A 6,964-nucleotide genomic window follows, 5' to 3' on the forward strand; every position below is an offset into this window, starting at 1 on the left:
TGTTTGGAGAGTTGTCTGTTTAGTTCCTCTGCGCATTTTTTAATTGGGCTCTTTGTCTTCCTTTTGTTGAGTTGTATGAGCACTCTTTATGTTTTGGAAATTAACCCCTTATCTGATATATTATTGGCAATTATGCTCTCCCATACAGTGGGTTGCCTTTCCATTTTTTTGCTGTATCTTTTGCTGTGCAGAAGCTTTTGAGTTTGATGTAGTCTCATGTGTTCATTTTCTCCTTTGTTTCTGTTGCCTTAGGTGACGTTTTAATGAAAATTCTGCTGTGTATGATGTCTGAGATTGTGTTGCCTACGTTTTCTTCTAGGATTGTTATGGATTCATGAGTCACATTTAAGGCTTTTATCCATTTTGAGTTTATTCTTGTGGATGGTGTAAGTTGATGGTCTAGTTTCATATTTTTCCATGTAGCTGTCCAATTTTCCCAACACCATTTATTAAATAAGCTGTCTTTACTCTACTGTATGCTCTTGCCACCTTTGTCAAATATTAATTGAGCATATTGCCTTGGGTCCATTTCTGGGTTCTCTGTTCTGTTCCACTGATCTATATGTCTGTTCGTGTGCCAGTACCAGGCTGTTTTTATTACAGTCGCTTTGTAGTATAACTTGAAATCTGATAATGTGATCTCTCCTTCTTTGTTCTTCTTTTTCAAGATTGCTTTGGCTATTTGAGTCTTTTTTGGTTCCAAATGAACTTTTGAAGTATTTGTTCTAGTTCTGTGAAGTATGTCATTGGTATTTTGATGGGAATTGCATTGAATCTATAGATTACTTTGAGTAATATGGACATTTTAATGATGTTAATTTTTCCAATCCATGAACAAGGTATGTGCTTCCACTTTTTTATCTTTTCCTCTATTTCTTTTTTCAATGACCTGTAGTTTTCTGCGAATAGGTCCTTTATTTCTTTAGTTAAGTTTATTCCTAGGTATCTTAATTTATTTTTTTGCCGCGATGGTAAATGGGATTTTTTTTTAGTTTCTCTTTCTGTGATTTCATCATTGATGTATAAGAATGCCATAATTTCTTGACGTTAATTTTGTATCCTGCTACTTTGCCAAATTCATTTATTAAGTCTAGTAAATTTCTGATGGAGTCTTTGGGGTTTTCTACATATAGTATCATGTCATCTGTGAATATCACCTTGTCAATTTTTATTAAAAAAATTTCTGCTGAGATTTTGATTGGTACTGTATTGAATCTATTTATTAAATTGGAAAGAAGGACCATTTAACAATACTGAGTCTTATGATGCATAAACATGGAATATCTTTCCATTTATTTAGTACTTTATTTTCTAGTTGATTTGGGATATATTGAAGTTAAAACCATAGTTTCCAGTGATTAAGTCTTCCACATATTCTCTCAGTTTTATCTCTAAGTATTTCATATTTTTGATGCTATTGGAAATGGTGCTATTTAATTTAAATTTCTGGTTATTCATTATTAGCATATAGAAATAAAATTAACTTATGTATATTGATCCTATATCCTGCAACCTTGTTAAACTTAGTTCTAAATGATGTTTTAGTGGATTCCTTCAGATTTCCAGTGTAGATTATAGGGTATTCTTTGAATGAAGATAGTTTTACTTTTTCCTTTCCAATTTGGATAATATAAATTTCTTTTTTTTTGCTCTGTTCAGTAGATAGAATCTCCAGTACAGTGATGAAGGAAGCAATGAGAGTGTACCTTCCTGTCTTGCTCCTGATATAAGAGAGAAAACATTGAGTATTTCACCATTAACTATGATGTTAGCTATAGATTTACTATAAAAGTCTATCATAAAGGCTAAGAAACTTCCCTTCTATTCTAACTTTGCTAAGACTTTATATTAGGAATGAATGTTAGATTATATTGATGCTTTTTCTGCACCTACAGAAAAGACAAGGGGGTTCTTCTTATATGTCTATTAACATGATGAATTATATTGATTGACTTTTAAATGTTAAACCTTGCATTTATGGAATAAACATTAATTGGTCAATATGTATTACATATTTTACTTATCAAATTATTTGATTTGCTAAAATTTTGTATGAAATGTTTGCATGTGTGTTTCTGAGGCATATTAATTTGTAGTTTTCTTTCTTATAATGTCTTTGGATTTTGAATCAGGTTAATGACACCTCACAGAATGAGTTGGAAAGTACTCCTTGATCTTTAATGTTCTGGATGTATTTGTGTAAAATTTATATTATTTCTTCTTTAAATGTTTGGTATACTTCACCAGTGAAGCCACTTAGGCCTGGAGTTCTCTTTGTTGGAACATCTTAACTACAAATTCAACTTCTCTAAGAGATATAGGGCTATTCAACTTATTTATTTCTTCATACAGGAGCTATCAAAGTATTTGTGCATTTAATCTAAGTTGTTGAATTTATTGGCATAGTTATTTATAATACTTGCTGATTCTCCTTTTAATATCTGTGGAATATATAGTGATATCACCTCTCTCATTCCTGATACTTGTAATTTGTGTCTTCTCTTTTTATATTCTTGGTCTGTCTGCCAAGCAATTTATCATTTTAATAATCCTCTCTAAAAAACAATTTATTGGTGTCATTGATTTTTCTCTATCCTTTTTCCATCGTCTATTTACTTCCACTATGATTTTTATTATTTTCTTTCTTCTGTGTACTTTGAGTTTAGTCTGTTCTGTTTTCTAATTTCTTTTTTTTTTTTTTATCCTCACCTGAGGACATTTTTCCATTTTTTGTTCAGATAGAGAGAGGAAGAGAGAGAGAGAGAAACATCGACGTGAAGGGACACATCAAGTGGCTGCCACCCTCAGGACCAACCAGGGCCGGGGACAAATTGCAACCAAGGTACATGCCCTTAGCGGGAACTAAACCCGGGTCTCTCTGTACTGCAGGCCGACGCTCCAACCGCTGAGCCAAAACGGCCAGGGCTGTTTTCTAATTTCTTAAGGTGGAAGTCAAAGTCAAGATTTGAGACCTTTCTTTCATAAATACTTTCTGAGTGCTATTAACATTATCACTAAATAATGCACTAGAGGCATCTCAAAGATATTGAAATGTTTTGTTTTCATTTTAATTCAGTCTAAATTTCTATATTGATTTCTTCTTTAACCTATGGATAATTAGAAGTATGCTATTATCAAATACTCATGGATTTTTCAGATATATTTTATACTATTGATTTCTATTTTTACTCCATTGTTGACAGATATGATTGCATTTTAATTTTGAAACTTGTTTTATGGTCCAAAATATTGTCTATCTTGGTAAGTGTTCTTTGTGCACTTGACAAAATTGTGTATTCTCCTTTTATTGGATGAGGCGTTCTATAAATGTCATCTAGGTCAATCAAATCAGGTGGTTGTGTTTTCCAGATCTACTGTTGTATATTCTTACTGTCTTTATTTACTTATTCTATTATTATCTGGAAAGACACATTGAAACATTTGACTATAATTATACATTTGTTATTTTTTTTCTGTAGTTCTATTAGTTTTCACTCACGTTTTCAAACTCTATCAGATAAATAAAGAATTAAATCATTATGTTCTCTTGATGAATTTTATCCCTTTATTACTATAAAATTATAATCTTTATACCTGTAATATTATTTATTCTGAAATCCCCTTTGTCTAATATTAATATAGCCTCTCTAGTTTTCTTTCGCTTAAGACTAGCATGACATATTTTTTCATCCTTTTACTTTGAACTTATTTGTTATTTTATATTAAATTATATATTTTTTCCTGTATACAACATGTAGTTGAGTTCTCTTGCTTTTTCAATTTATCACTCTGTGTTACTGACCCTCCTGGGTCAGAAACCCAAACCAAGGGCCTCCTGCTCAGTGCCTCTTCTGTGAGACTGAGTTAGGTAAAGCAGAGCAGAAAGTTCATTCTTTGATCAAGAAATGGAGAAGGGTGAACTCATGCTCTAATAACACCTTCTTCCCAACTGGGAAGGAGCCTTCTGTATTCCTATGTTGTGGCAGGGAGTGAGTCAGTTGTTTTAGGCATGCATAGTCATTCTTCTGTTGCACTTGGCCCTTTTGTGCAGGGACCTTTTTGCACACGATGCCCCATGTCCATCTTTGTTTTTACATTTGGTACCTTGATCTTTGCAGTGGGGAATCCTTTTCAGTTCCTGTAAGCAAGCATAGCTCCTGACATAGTTCATGTGTTGAAAAGGGTTAGGTTTTTTAGGTCATAGCCTGGTGAGATTTATATTTTAATTAGAGTGTTTGAATTATTTGCATTTAATTTGATTACCATCGTGTGTTTTCTTTTTTTTTATCCTCACCTGAGGATATTTTTCCATTTTTTGTACAGATAGAGTGGGAGGGAGAGAGAGGAAGGGAGAGAGAGAGAGAAACATCGACGTGAAGGGACACATCGAGTGGCTGCCACCCGCACGACCAACCAGGGCCGGGGACAAACTGCAACCGAAGTACGTGCCCTTAGCGGGAACCGAACCCGGGTCTCTCCGGACCGCAGGCTGACGCTCTAATCGCTGAGCCAAACTGGCCAGGGCCCATTGTGTGTTTTCTTTCCATTTGTCTAAACTAGTCTTTGTTCGCCTTTTCCTTTATTTGCATCAGTTGAGTATTTAAATTTTTTTATTTAAAGTTCTTTATTGACTTACTACTTATAACTTATTTTTTTATTAGTCCCTTTTGGTTTATAGCATAAATATTTTTTAATATGTTTTTATTGATTTTCTTTTTTTTTTTTTTTTTTTGAGAGAGAGAGAGAGAGAGGAAGGGAGAGAGAAAATCATCAATGTGAGAGAGAAAGACTGGTTGGCTACCTGGTGCATGCTCCCCACTAGGGATTGAACCCAAAACCCGGGCATGTGCCCTGACCAAGAATCAAACTGGGATTTCTCAATGCACTGAGCCACACAGGCAGGGCTATAGCATGAATCTTTAACTTACCACATCCAACTGTCAATTATTATTATACTACTTAGCATATAGTTTAAGAACCTTACAGTATGCTTCCATTTCTTTTCCATATTTTATGATTGTTGCTTTACATGTTTACTGATACATGTTATAAAGCCTACATTACCTTGTAATTATTTTTGCTTAAGCAGTAAATTATCTTTGAAATAAATTTAAATAAGAAAAACAATCCCCCTATATTTGTGCATGTAGTTAATATTTCCAGTGACTTCATTCCTTTGTATAGATTTATATTTCTGTCTGTCATTTTTCATTTGCCCCAAAGAATTCCATTAACGTTTCTTATGATGTAAGTCTGTTGGAGGTGAATTCTTTCAGGTTTTGTATATCTGAAAAAAAAATCACTATTTTACCTTCTTCTTTAAAAGGTATTTTTTCTGTGTACAGAATTTCAGGTTGATAGGGTTTTTCTTTTGGGGGGTAGGGAGAGGAAGATTTCAGTATTTTTAAGATGTTCTTGCCCTGGCCAGTTTGGCTTAGCGGTTAGAGCATTGGCCTACAGACCAGAGAGTCCCAGGTTCGGTTCCCATTAAGGGCACATACCTTGGTTGCGGTTTGTCCCTGGCCCCGGTTGGGGTTGTGTGGGTGGCAACCATTCAATGTGTCTCTCTCACGTCAATGTCTCTCTCTCTCTCTTCTTCCCTCTCTCCCTCCTGCTCTATCTCAAGATAAATGCAGAAATATCCTCGGGTGAGAATAAAAAAAAAAAAAAAAGGACGTTCTTGATTGTTTTCCCTCTTGCAGTGTTTCTGACCAAAAAAAAACCTGCGGTCATGTTTTCATTGTTTCTCTACACAGAACATGTATTTTTCTCCCTCTTGCTGCTTGGTAGATTTTCTCCAAATTATGAGTTTCAACAATCTGATTATGCCGCACCAAAGTACTATAGTTTTTCCATGTTTCTTAAAGTTGGTGTTCACTGAGCTTCTCGAATTGTTTGTTTTTCAGTATTCCTGAAGTTGGGAAAAATTTTAACTTCTATTTCTTTACGTAATCCCTCCCCATTTGGAATCTCTATTTGCATGTGTAAGTAGGACACTTAATATTGTTCCATAGCTCATTGATGCTATTTTCAGGGTTTATTTTTCTCTTGCTATGTTATTGTGTATATTATCCCATCTTTGCTGCAAGAGGAATCAATGCTGCAAAAGGAAATCATTCTTTACTGTAATCGAATGAATGAGTAAGCTGAGCAACGGGGCTAACTAGCTCAAGTGGTTGAATCAGAATTCGGTCATAGGTTTTCAGATTCCAGAGCATTAATTCTTGACCACTACACTCTATAATTTATGTAAATAATATTTCAGTCCTTAATATGTTGTTAGCACCAAAAAAATTACGTATTTTAATATAACAAATAAGCTATTAAATTGAAGTTAAAATTTTAAATGCACATGGAAATATTTTCTTAAGAATCAGATTACGTACACACAGGTAAGGGGAGCTAGACTGTATTAACTAATTATAGGAAATGTAGGACAAAACAAATTCAAGTATAGATGTTAAAAAGTTGTTTTCAAATAGCTAAGGTTTATCATAAAGAAATAGACCTGAATCCTAACACAGTGGATTCAGATTAAACTTTAAGAAGTTTTTATTTCTAAACATTTAAAACCCTTTACTTTTGTTACCAAAAGTTGTAAATCAGATGCACATGTATGTGTCACTGATGGTTTTCTTCAATGAGTACTCCCCCAAAAGCCACTGACTTAAACCTTATCAGTACTGATTCATGGAAAATGGGCTAAAATGTCTAATTAGCTCATTTTCTGGAGATATGTCAATGAGAGGCCCATAGAAATATGTGTCAGAGTTAAGGGGGAAAAAAATAGACCTTACCAAAAGAGGAGTTTCCCATTATATGGAGCATATATTCCAAGACCCTCAGTGGATGCATGAAACCACAGAGAGTACCAAACCCAATACATTCCATGTTTTTTTCCCATACATACATATCTATGATAAAGTTTAATTTATAAATTAGGCATAGGAAGAAATTAGCAGCA

This window comes from Molossus molossus, unplaced genomic scaffold (genome assembly GCF_014108415.1).
Source record: "Molossus molossus isolate mMolMol1 unplaced genomic scaffold, mMolMol1.p scaffold_m16_p_6, whole genome shotgun sequence".
Lineage (NCBI taxonomy): Eukaryota > Metazoa > Chordata > Mammalia > Chiroptera > Molossidae > Molossus > Molossus molossus.